The 13,502-nt window shown below is 41.7% G+C and overlaps 1 long non-coding RNA gene across 1 annotated transcript in view; it reads left to right on the top strand.

The window, feature by feature from the left end:
• Positions 1-8,231, top strand: part of LOC106149258 — a 44,205-nt gene extending 35,974 nt beyond the window's left edge. The window contains exons 3-4 of the long non-coding RNA XR_001235309.1: positions 7,394-7,554; positions 8,147-8,231. This is a non-coding gene — a long non-coding RNA (uncharacterized LOC106149258). The remainder of the gene's footprint in view (positions 1-7,393; positions 7,555-8,146) is intronic.
• The last annotated feature ends 5,271 nt before the right edge of the window (positions 8,232-13,502 follow it).

Here is a 13,502-nt window from a genome sequence, read left to right as displayed (position 1 = left end):
TGGTCATAGGTCTGCAGACATTCAAAGTCTGTATCATCAACATTTTCTTTCCGTATATGACATGTCATTGAAAGACATAGTCAGTGTTTAAATTTAAAATATTTATTATGGTAAAAGGCATATTGCCTTTAATCCATCTCTAAATCCTTCTCCCTCACTTTGTACACACTTGTCTCACCGTTCTTGCCACTTTCTACAGCAGTTCAGAAGTCCTCTTTCATGGTGTCTTTATGAAATGTGATAAAAAGTATTGTGTATACCAAGCGCTAGCCAATGAAAAGTCAGGCAGGTGAGTATTGTGTTGTGTCCTTATCTACCTTATTCACCAGATCTGGCACTGTATGACTTCTTCAAAGTAAAAATGACCATGTAATTTAAATGTTTTAAATTGATTCAGGATATCAAGGCACCCATGACAACACAACTAAAGACACTCATGAAAGAAGACTTTCAGAACTGCTTCAGAGAGTTGCAAGAACAATGGGATACACATGTTGGAAGTGAGGGGGAGTATCTGAGGGAGATTAATGGAATGTGTCTTTCAGTGTTACCATTTTTTAAAAAAGTAAACATTCACTGTACTTTTAGATCACACTTAATAGACGCACATACACGGAAGAATATGGTACAAAGAATTAAAAAAAGAAGTCACACTTTTAACCACTCTAGGCTAAAATATTCTGATACTTTAATTTTTTACACCAGTGAACTCCAAATTTTTTTGCTTACTCACTTCAATCAGCAAAAAGTGGTGAAGAATACAACCCTTAATATTTGTATATTTATAAATTATGTAAATCTCCTACTGATACTTTGAATTTTAAATATTTATAAAATTCAATTTAAGAATGAAAGTTCTAGTATTTTAAGAATGAAAGTTCTTCTCTCATTGCAATTGGATATTTAAATTGTCTTTTAATAAATGAATGGATTTTATATCCCTGAATATCCTATGTATGAATTTTTTTGACAGAAAAATACAAAACGGTCTGTAAAATGCATAAGGTATTTGGCAATAACTTCCCTTAGATGTGCTATATTAGGATCATTGTCTTGGCCAGACATGGAAGCACATGCCTGTAATTATGACACTTGGGAAGATGAGGCAGGATACTCATGAGTTTGAAACTAGCTGGGCTACTTAGCAATTTTAAGTCCAAGTGGACCTGAACAGTAAGAACCTGTGTCAAAAAATAAACCAACTAAGATATCATCCTCTGCCTCACTGATTACTCTTTCACAAGATGTAGGAACTCTGTGACCCCACACTCCAAACCGTTGTGTTTGCCATTTGATCATAATACCACTGAAGAACATATTGCTTTGTTTCCTTGCATGAAAGTATTACAGTCATCAAAAATGAAGACATCAAACAGGTAAGTGAGTCTGGCTGTCTGATTCACATCTGCAACAGCTGGGGCCAAACTGGTTTCCTATCTTGCAGAAACCCTGTAGGTTCATTTCATAATCAAGCATTCTTAATTTGATTGAATTATCCCCCTCAATAGTCATCACACCTCACTAAGGAACAATGGGTGTGGTCATGAATCAGCAAAGAGAATGCTTTGAACGGAATCTATTGGCCTTGATGTCATTCAGATTTTACTAAGGATATTGTGTAGTTAAATGATTAAATTCTTTCTTTTTTGTCTTTTTGAGACAGGATTTGGCTATGCAGCTCAGACTGGTCTTGAACTCACTTTGTAGCCCAGGTCTGCCTCGAGCTTGCAGCAATCCTCCTGCCTCAGCCTCCCAAATGCTGAGATTACTAGCATGTGCCACCATGCCTGGCCCTTATAGAAAATTTCAAACAAGATTTTCTTTTTACTGCTGAGCTATATCCCCAGCCCAAAACAGAGGAGGTTTTATTTTTTTGTTTTGTTTTGTTTTGTTTTTCTTCCGGTACCAGGAATCGAACTCACGGCCTTGTGCTTGCCAGGCAGGCACTTTGCCGCTGAGCTAAACCCCCAAACAAGATTTTCTTGATGAAGAAAACTAGTGGGATGATTAACTGGTACAAGTCCTTCATTTAGATGAATATTCCAGAAAGTTTTCCTAGTCATCAGAATTTGCCACCAGAACATATTTCTACATGAAACAAGTTTTTCATATTTATTTATACTACAACCCTTTCTGGCTTTATACAGTGGAAAGGTGATTATATTTCTCAGTGATGAAGTTGCTAAACAATTCTTCCTTTATATCAACATCAGGTTCAAAAAGTGTATATACTAAAGGAATTCCCATGTTGGCAACATCTATGCATTCATCACGTTGAACAATATTTCTGCTAGCATTCTAGACTACTACAAAGATGAAAGCCTGGGCTAAAGCAGAGCAAACACGGATGTTGAGAAACATGTATTTCAGCAATATTTACCCAGCAAAGTTGGAGGAGTGGCACAAGGATATAGAGGGGAAAGAGGAGAAGGTGTCAGAAATTGCTTTCAGGTGTCTTGCTTGGATGACTGGATGGATTATGGTGCTAGTAAATAACATAAGGAAAGAAGATAAAATTTGAAATGAAGTTGATTAGTTCCTTCTGTGTGACATGCTGAGTTAAAAATATTTGTATAGGAGCTGGGGATTTAGCTCAGCGGCACAGCGCCTGCCTGGCAAGCGCAAGGTTGTGAGTTCAATTCCTGGTACCGGAAAAAAACAAAAACAAACAAACAAACAAAAAATATTTGTATAGGTTGGTCATCTGACATGGTTTGATTAAACTATGCTGATTAGTGCCTGTTAGTACAGCATAATTAGTAATAGCACCTTTAAAAAAAATCTCTCTTAAACTAGTAAAAAACCCAAAGTACTTGGCGAGTCTTGCCTTTAAGGTTGGTCTTCTGGCTGCTTAGCCATTTTCTGGATATGTTAAGTTATAGTGCCATTAGAAAATGATACTTGAGTTCATTCTTTGCTTCAGATTCATCCAGAATTTCAAAGCAAACATTGTTGGTGCAAAATTTTTACTGCTTTCTTAGCTAATGTATATATAGTTTTAGTGTTGCTATCCTGAAGTGCTATTTTGTATGTAGCATGCAAAGCACTAATTTCCAAATGATAGATACTGAGCATTTGCTGCTGTTTGTTCTGACTAATCCTTTTTCTTTCAAACCACTGGTCTGGTTTTGAAGATCTTATTATGTTTTATTTCTTGTACATAAATGTCATTTAACTTTGGGGGATTTCATTGCTTCATTAGCTAGTATTTCTCTGCAAATAGCACATCATGAATTTAGTAGTTTATTTTCAATGTAACTACAAACTCTGTAGGTACTGTACTCAGTAAAACTAGTAAAAATATATGCAAAACTTTTTTTGTTTCTTTGGAGTTGCTTCCACTTTCATTATCTGGTTTTATATCTGCTACATTGTTCAGTAACTTGTGCCTTTTCTTGACTCAAAATGATATGTAACATATGGGAACATAAATTTTTAAGGATAGAAAACAGCAATTAGCAAGTGTGTTGGATTCTAAAAATCTGCCTTTTCAATATTTTCCAAATTTATATATTACCATTTATCAACTAGAGGCAAAAATAGGTAATGCCAATTTAATTCTTTAAATTTAGTTGATAATATTCAATATAATTTTTTTAAAAAGCACTAGTTTAAAAAATAATAAGCTAGGAGTTGAGATTGAGGTCATCATTGCAGATGCCTCTGTTAACTCTTTCAATAAATTATCAGTTGTTTAAAAAAGTAAGATGGTCACAAAATAACACCTTAGAATATTCAAATGCTGTCATTCCCCAGAAATTGATGATTATTGACTTCTAGTCAGACACCTGTTCTACTGCAGTGACTGCTAGGCAGCTTGTAGCTCCTGTGGCTCAACAAGGGAGTGTGACAGCACAGGAGCAGGCTTAGTGATGTTGAGGTGGTGACGTCGCTCACACACCTGGATGTTGCAACAAGGTCCACTTGCCACAGAAGGGACTCAACTGCCACTGTCAACTTCCGTGCTTGTCAGATGGTACGGAGATGTCTTTGGACCCTGATAGAGTAGCACTGACTTCTGGTTGCACACTCCAACATTCTGGGGAAGCTTACCACTATTTGTGTGCTCTTTTATCTGGCCGCTGTTTCTGAAATACCCCAACCCTCCTCTTCCAACACATACATCCACATACACACATGCATGCTTGCACGCACATACGCCAAGATTGACAGGGAGAATGAAGGTTCTTGCTATCTGACCTACTCATTAGTGTCTTTCTCTTCCCTACACTTTCCTGAGACTAAGGGGAAAGGCTTTCATCTTTTTTATTTCATATATAGATTGTTATGATTCGGTCTGGATTTTCATATGTTAAAGAAGGAGATCAAAGAGTTTGGATCAACATTCTTTGCTATAAGATCCTATTTTTAAATAACTGAAGGTGTTATTCAAAGTATCATTTTTCCCACTTTGGATCCCTGTTCTGACAATGTTTTTTATGTTCACTCTTATAAATCTGGTGTGTTTTAAAAAATTTTATTTAAAGAGAAAAGAACAAAAACAAAATAACAAAAAACAAAGACAAAAACAAAACAGCACAAAAACAATAAAAATGATACAGAATTGTAAAACAAGATGATAAGTGATGTGTCAGGCTGCATAGGGTGAACAGCATATAGCCCACAAAATGAAAAGAGAAAAGCATGTTGGTGTTCCTTTCTGAGCTCTTTCTTTACATATCTTTGCACGCTGACTTCTACAGAAGGCTCTGCAGTACACTCTGCACATTGTACTCTTCCTGCCGTGTGTTTTAATAGCACTGGCCATGCAGGCTGCAGCTTGTAAATCTCCCAGGACCCTGTCTAGGATGTCTGTCATGATTAGTGTTTCCCTCAGTAATGCTGCAGCTACAGCAGTTCTGGGCTGGGCTCTTTAATCTCTTCCTGCCCTTTGCCACCAGGGACACTCTTACCCACCACAGGAAGTCTCCAATTCATAAATGATCTGCGCTCTGAATCTGTAAGTGTAGCATTTGAAACCCAGAGCTCATTTTTCTATAGGGAGAATGTTATAAGTGTGTGTTGGGTCTCCAGGTCAACCCACAAAGGCTCATTCAACTCCTAGTGCAAGTAATGCATTTTCCCTTTGCTCCTTTTATATATCATAGAATGATAGAATATCTGAGCTGAAAGAGAATTTAGAACATCATGCTGTACATCAGCAGCACAGTTGTATTTCAATGTATTCTATTACAAATATCCCACATTCCATCTACCTTAGATGATAAGTAGAGTCCTGTGGTCCAGCCTGGAAACCCCAGCACCCTTTAAAACATTATAAATCAAACAATCATGGAACAGGAGTGGGCTTGCCAAAAAGAACTTTGCCTTGGCTATTTTATGTTCTTTGAGGCACACTGAAAATATCAGGTCTTTGTCAATGATGTCCCTACCTCCAAATGCACAGACATGGCCAATGCTTGTGCACCTTAAATCAACACAATCATGGGAGACACTATTAAGAAATCCAGAAGGGTCAGATGTGGGAGTATGTGTGTGTGGGAAGGGATAGGAATGCCTTTTGGGGTTTGTTGAGCCAAGCACGCACCCATACCAGGGGCCCTGTTTTCTGGCCCTTTTGTCTGAGATGCTTGTCTCCAGATACTGCCATCGTGTATGTACTCTCACACCCCATCAGTTCTTTGCTCAGCGGGGCCCTCTAGGACTGTTCTGTTGAAACCAGCACCTCCTGGAATGCTCTGTCTCTTACTTCTGTTTTGCTTTTCTTCGCCGTGCTTTTCACTTGCTTGTTTGGCAGATTCCTTGCCTGCCATTGAAACGCCAGCCCCAGCTTTCATATAAGCTTCATACGGGTAGCATTGTATCTCTACTCTTTGTTATACCCTTAGTGCCTGTAATGCTATCTGACATGTAGCTGTATTGGGACTTAGAAACAATACCTCAAAGTACCGCACTTTAGCGTGCTAAGGGCTGTGAATTAAAGGAGATTAGAAGCCCTCGGAAGCAGCCTCAGAAACTGAAGTCTCCCTCCGACTTTCTCCCACTCTACTGTCTCGCATCTCTCCAAAAGGAGTCATGGAAACTACAGCTCTTCCCCAAAGCAAGCCATAAAATGTCAGTATCTCCCTTTGCCCACATTGAAGACCCTTATTCCACAGTGGTCCTGCCCTACACCTAAGAGGGAAGCATGCCACACAGATAGACCAAGAAGAATTCAAATATACAGACCTCGATGGGGTCCCCCTCAGTCTGTTACCGTTAGATCACACCTATTTGTCAGAGTTTCACAAGGCTCCCATTCTTCACTGAATCAAAGCTATAAAAGCTTTCCCTTGGGTCTGTGGGTCTTTGTTCTAAAGGCTCCTATGCCATATAAAGTGGATTAAGTAAATGTGTGTTGCTCCTCTTATTAACTTACCTTTGCTATAGGAGTGTCAGCTGTGACCTTTACATTAAGAGCTCAGCAAACAAATTTTTGAGTGAAAGCAGGAAGAGACTGCACACTATGCTAGATGTCTTATCTACATTACTTCATTTAATATTCCAAATATTTTTGCGTGGTAAGTTTCTCCTTTTTAGTTTCTTTTTGGCAGGTGAGTGGTAAAACATCCTTAGATTAAAAAATAACTTTAGCGATACAATTTTGTAGTTTATGTATGTATTTTATCAGTTTGTTGATCGATATTTTTGCATCTCATTATAATCTTGTATTCCCTGGAGAAGAAATGTGAAGTAAAATAAATTCTCTAAAGGAGGAAAAGGATGTTGCTTTAAAGTGATTTGTCTTTAGGAAGTACTTTGAGGGTAATTTTTAGCTGACCTAATTCAACGCAAGCCAAATGAATACTCACTGTGTGCTGGAGTAGAGAATATATAAGGTTCGTGTCTTCACAGACTTTATAGAAGCATCATTTCTTCATACTGGGAAAAGATGAATCACTTTTTCATTCATCCTTTTACTCATTTAAGAAGTATGACTTCTGTCCTTGCTGAGTTATATTCCGGAAAGCCAGACGGATTATAAAAACTAAGGATAAAGCAAATAACAGTAACAGAGAGATCTGTAGAAAGGCTGTGGGAGCATGTGGAGCCATGGGGTTACCATCCTTCGCATCCTTGGTTGTGATCAAGGATGCACACTGCACCCTCTAGGAGAGTTCCTGAACTTACTTTCTTAAATATTGCATGGTTGGGCAAACTTAGCACAGATGCCTGATATGACGCATGCATCAGACCCCAAAGGATGGAGCCCACGTCGGCTAGGAGAAGCAGCTCTTCGCTGGTGGTTGCAGAGGGAGCCTTCACAGGGGTATATCAGAAAGGGATTCAGATCCCCTGTTTGTGATGTAACAGAAACTATACGAGCTTTGAAACCAAGTAAAAACGTGGACCGGACCCTTGTCCTTACCTAGCCGTGTCATGCTGCACACAGGTCCTGCTGTCTTGGTAGCAGTCCATCTCCGAGGACTCCTGGGGAGAGGATCCAAGCGCAGCCTGATACCCAGTGTGCATCCGACAAATGTCATAACAACAGCTGCCATTCTGTGGGAAGACATGTACATTTTACACATGCACTTTAATGCAAGAAGCCTCGTAAGTATAATTACATCTCACAGATGAAAAGACTGAGGGCAAGAGAATCAGGTAGCTACTACGCAGCTTTTCGCTTAGCATTTTAAGTGTTACATAATTATAAATTATATTTTAATTTCATCTGGCCATTTATACACGTGGCTTTGGGACATTATAAATAAAACTGTGTTTATAGGAATCTATACTTAATGCTGAGTTCCTCACAAAGCCCCCATTTTCATTGTTACTTTGTGGTTTTATTATTTGACAGTAGATGGCGCTGTTGATTATCAAAAGAGATTAAAAAAAAATGCCACCGTACAGCAGCCCCTTCTTTCCTTAGCTATTAAGAAACCCAACACAATAAAACACCAAAGATGATGAAAGTAATGTAAAGATTTTCATTCCAATGAATAGTTTAAATTCAAAAATTGGAACCACTATGTAATTAAATTGGACTTATAGATGATCGACGTGTATTTTATTTGGGTTGCTAAGGGAAATCCCCTGAACAAATTGCAAAATTACATTGTCAGGATTAAAACACAATCAAATTATCCAAACAATAAATTTACAGTTCTCTATGATCCATATCTCATTTCTGTACATTTAGGAAGAGAAGGCTCCTAAGACAAATAGGAATTTAGTTGGCCCAAACAAAACAAACCAAAAATTCGTGTGGGATTTCTGGAGTCCTGAACATGGTCAACATGAAAACAGAACAAGTTATATAACTCTTGGGTAAGTCCTTTGATACAGGCATGAATTTTCTCATCTGTAAAACTGAAGCATTTCGTACCCAATTGCAAAGATGCCTGTCAACCTTTTTCACATGTCAATTGCAAAGATCAAAAGCAGTAGTGTAGTGTATTGTGATGTCCATTCTTAAACCTTCTTCACCTTTAGCATATCTTCTTTAGGGAAAATCATGACACAAGAAAACTGAAATTACAGGTAAAACACTGGTGTGTTCAATATCCTCATTTATCCAAGAACAATTCTATTACTTTCAGTGTATTAGATTCGTGTTTAAAAAACAAGGGGCTAAGATATTTACAACCATAAAAGGAATGTGTTTAGCTTACTATTCAGCTTCCGTGAAAATGAAAAAGCACTTGACTCTTGAGATGGTTCATACTTTCATGCCCTGTTCTTGCTGTGTCTCCGTGCTAGGAGTGTGTGTTCCTCTGCGTGGACGTGGCAGAGCAGGTAGTGGGGGACGGATCCCAAGAGAGTTCACTGAGTATTCTAAAGCCACAGAGACGCTCGTGACGCTAACAAATACTGTTTGGAAGCTCTGTTGAGAGGCATAGGTAGTGACATTGCAGTTCTTTTAACAAAAGATTCCCAAACGTTTGCTAAAGACAGTAGGGTATTGCCACTCCTGCTTCAGGAGCAGTGGGCCCCTTCTGGCACCTGTCATTGCTGCCCCAAAAGCAGAACACACTCTTCATACCAGAACCCCTGGCCAAGGATGACCTGTTCCCCAGCTCCACTATTGGAGCATGGCTTTGAGGACTGAAAGTATCCCTGTGCCTAACATTGACTGGCCAGCTTTTACAAGCACCATCAGATTTCTGAACCCTGCTTTGACAGATTCTCTCAACACTCCTTTGGGAAGGACTCCCTGCCTGGCCTTCCTTGGAGTCACTGTCATGTGTCCTAGGGGACATCCCCCTAATGTGTTGTCGCATTTGTGATTATGCGCTGCTTGAATGCTTTGTTTAATTTCTCCTTGTGGATGGTAAATTCAGGGGCATGTGGAACAAATCTGCCTTTTCTTTCCCCGTGTTCTGTCTCTATATCTGCACGTGGCCCGGCATGGAGTAGGTGCTCAGCAAGGAATTGTTGAATGAATGAACCAGGGCTTGGTTTAGTCTTTGGGAAAGGTTGACAGGCATGAAGGGGTTCAAGCAAACCCCAGACTTCCCTTTTTGACATCTTTCAGGCCTTTTGCACAGAGCCAGGGAGGACAGGCGTGCAGAGAAAAGGGGTGGGTTTGTAGTGGAGACAGGGTCTATGGGCCGGCAGCCCACTGGCTTTAAGCTGTTGGCGCCTTTCCTGCTAAGCCAGCATCTGGGCGTCTGGAGTATCCCTTCCTCTTTCCTCATTGCTTCCTGTGGGGATGAGCTGGCATAGAGTTGGAGTCTACATAGAAGTCTGATCTAACAGGAAGCAAGTAATGCTTCCCCGCCTCGTGTAGGTGTTTCCTTCAAGTTACAAAGGGCTCTTTCAGAGAGAAAAGGAGCTGCTGTCTGCCCTGCACAGAGCCAGCTCCTTTTGGAGCCAGGGGCTTCCCCTCCTGGGAGGGACACTGTGCAGACTGTGGTGGGGTATCCAGCCTCTCCAAGCCTCTGTCCTGTTAGCTGCATGATGCAAGCATTCTGAGCCAGGTGCAGTGGTGCTCACCTGTAAGCCTAGCATTCTGGGCGGCTGAGACAGGAGGTTGGCAAGTCTGAGCCTCACCTGGGTAACCAGTAACTTGCCGAAACGCGGCCTCAGAATAAAAAATAAAAAGAGGCTGGAGATGTAGCTCGGCACAGAGGCTCTGGGTTCAATCCCCAGCACCGTACCTCACCTTCCTCCAACAAACAAACAAAAACAGTCAATCAAACAAACAAAACACCTGATACAAGCACACCTTGATGCTCGGAGGTAACTGTGAGGCCATTGCTTTCTTTTCTTGGCTGTCAGGACATAGCAGTTCGTGATTTTTCTTCTTCCATTGCAGCCTTCTTGCTGGATCCTTTTCCTCTTCCTAATCTTTTCATCCCCTGCTTCCGCAGAGCTCTGCCCTGCACCTCTTGTCTCTAACCACACTCACCCTGGATGAGCACAGGGAGATTTTGGCTGTTGATTTCCTGTCTGTGCTGAGGAACCCCACACACTTAGTTCTAGCCCTGGCCCTACCCTGATTCATCCAGGTCTTTCTGTTCAGCTGCTGACTCTGCGTGTCTCCACATGGATATCTAATGTGTGTTTCACGGTTACTACATAAAGGCAACTCTTGATCTTGTCTTCCGTACCTACTAACTGCCTTTCTCTTAGGCGTTCCCACCTCAGTAAGGTGCTCAGTCCCAAACCTTGCAGTCATCTTTGGCTCCTTTTCCCCGCTCAGACCTACATGTAATCCACAACAAAACTACCTTTAAAAGATATCCCTCAGCCAGCTGTGGAAACACATGCCCAAGTCCCAGCACTTGGGATGCTGAAGCAGGAGGGTTCTAAATTCAGGCCAAGCCTAGGCAACTTAGTGCTATAGCAAGACTGTGTCTCAAAATAAAAAATACAGATAAAAAGAACTAAGGGGTGTGGCTTGGTGCAAAGGCCCTGCATTCAATCTCTGCCACTCCCACTCCCATGTGTCCCTCACTTTGCCTCTTCTTACCATCTGTCTCAAACACCCAAGCCCTAGGTGAGAAAAGCCCCCGCTCCTGGACCACTGTGAGTCTCTGTTCTTTTTCCTTCTACTCTTATTCTGCTGTAGCAGTTCTCCTAACGGAGAAGTCAGGATGGTCTTTTAAACTGCCAAATCATGGCGCCCCTGCTCAAAACTTGCTGGGGCTTCCTTCTCACAGAAAATGGAGTTCAACTTCCACACAAAGGTCTACAACCTTGCCCGTGCTCTTGCCCTTGCTAATCCTGACTTCAGCTTCTATCTCTGCTCCAACCGGACTTGCCCTGTCCGGGCAGGGAAGGTTCTAAGCTTACTCTTTTTCCTTGAAGTATGTTCCTAAACATGGGAGCCACACACACAGCGTAAGACTCAGGGGAGGGTGAGTAGTTCAACAGAGAAGAGCTTGTCTTGTTTGCAGACCAAGGCTCTCAGGTGACAGCCAGCCAGCACCCGTGGTCATATCTGTCTGGGTGAAGGCTCTAACTCCAATCTCTCCCTATGAGAAGAGCTTTCTTAGGCAAAGGGGAAGACCAGATAGAAAGCCCTCTGTAGCTACAGTTTACTTGACTGGTGTACATACACAGTTTGTTTGTTTGGGTTTTATAAAGGAGCACTTTTCAGGGCTGCCCCTATGTCTGTAGTTTCTCTGAACTGCCATCTCAAAATAAACCAAAGGCACTTATTTCAGGTGGCAAATGTAGGTCTCACATTGGCGTTTCTGTGGCACCAGCTTGTTCTTGCTTCAACTTTGCACTTGTGCCTTCCTCTGGAGTTCTCTTCCTGCATGTTTCCACGTGGCTTTGCTCTTTTGCCTTCTGAGGGATCTGAAAAGTCCTACCCGTAGATTGGTTGAGTTTTCCCACCACTTAAATTTGCTGCTTAACACCCCTCCTCTGTCTTTGCTTTGGACACAGCACTTGTTGCTATCCACATCAGGTTCACAGATGAAAGTACAGGACTCCCTGGCTAGTTTAAGGAGCAGAAGGGTATAGCAGTATAGCCAAGAACTATGTGTGAATTGTACCAGTTGGTGGCCACTCTGCTGCCCCTACTGCCACTGTTTACATCATCTCAATATTTTTGGCACAAGGAACTGGTTTTCTACAATACAGTTTTTCCACCTGGGTTGAGCAGTGGTTTGTGGTTAATTCAAAGGAGCTTACAGCCTACCTCCCTCACATGCGCAGTTATAAGTAGGGTTCGAGTTCCTATGGAATCTTAGGCCAGTACTGATCTGCAAGGGGGAGCTCGGGCTGTAAATACAGAGGAAGCTTTGCTCACTTGCACCCCATCCCCACTGTGTTCTCTTGTTGCTAATAGGCCATACTGGTCTATAGTGGGGGGCTGGGGGCCCTTGATCAATGCCACTGACCTAGACACTGGCTTTGCTGCACCCTACTATCACCAGTGCTCTGCAACCTCCTGCTGCTACAGTGAGGATTTTTTTCAGGCCTCTATCATTCAATAGCTGGTTCCTAACTCAAAGTATGAGCAAGTGTGTCTGACTGACTAAACCATGGCCACAGGCCTTGCTTGTTTACAAGGGAGACTGATAAAACCAATACCTGGCATTTTGTGTTTCTCTGTAGTGCACCATGGGCTCTGCATGCCCATACAATTCCACAAGGTAAGAGATCTTTAGACATAGGATGAGGTTCAGACTCTGGGCCACCAAAAATCAGTGTAAACATTCATAGTTCAGCATTAGCCAGCTTTCTGTTATACCTGTATGTGTTTACTTGTCCATTGCCTGTCACCTCCCTCAGAATACAAGCTATATAAGGGCAGGAACTTTGTCTTTTTTCCGTTGTTTCCCCAGAGTTCAGAACAGTGGCTGATCAGAGGAGACTCTTGGATAAATATTTGTTGAACGAATATTAGACACTCTTGAAAGTTTTGTAATTGCAAAGATTAAACAGTCCAGATATCATTCTCCCTTTCGGGGAAATAAGTGCTTCTGGCTCCTCCTCTGGCTATTTTCTCACTCTTCTAACTCCTAAGAGGTCTAGATCATGTGATGTGCTAGTAAGAAAATACAGAGGTAGAAGAGAGCCAGGTTCAGTACCAGGGAGGCGAAGTCAGAGGTGAAAAAGGAGAATTCCAAGGGATTTCAAAAGAGGACACAGCTACTCAGGGGTAATGGGCTAAAGCATGAGCCAGAGATTGCTGAGTAAAGAATGCCCTGTGTTGCCAATGACTTCCTTGAAAAGGAGGAAGACAGACCTAGGAATCAGGGCTTCTTTTCATCATGCTGTGCCTTTCAACTCAGAGAGCTCAAAGGAGGGTGGGGGAAGGAGTTGAGCTTAGTGGTTGGAGAGCTGGGTACAGAAAACAGAATATGTGTTGGAAAAAGGCCCTATCCGACCTCCTTAGAGTTCATAATATTTGTACTGTTTTCCAACCCTGTGACTGCCTCTGACATGTGTCTCCCAGGAGCTGAAGATTCTAAGAGAGGATTAGGTTGGGGTAGAGCAGGTAGAGGATATCAAATCACCTGAGCTTGGTGTCAGGGAGATGATACTCTTGCACTCTATGTAGGAGTCGTTACCCTCCCGGGGCTCACCTTCTGATG

The sequence above is a fragment of the Chinchilla lanigera genome, unplaced genomic scaffold (genome assembly GCF_000276665.1).
Source record: "Chinchilla lanigera isolate Chin_1 unplaced genomic scaffold, ChiLan1.0 scaffold00040, whole genome shotgun sequence".
NCBI lineage: Eukaryota > Metazoa > Chordata > Mammalia > Rodentia > Chinchillidae > Chinchilla > Chinchilla lanigera.
The sequence above is the reverse complement of the archived record's forward strand: the minus strand, read 5'-3'. Positions and strand labels throughout refer to the sequence as shown.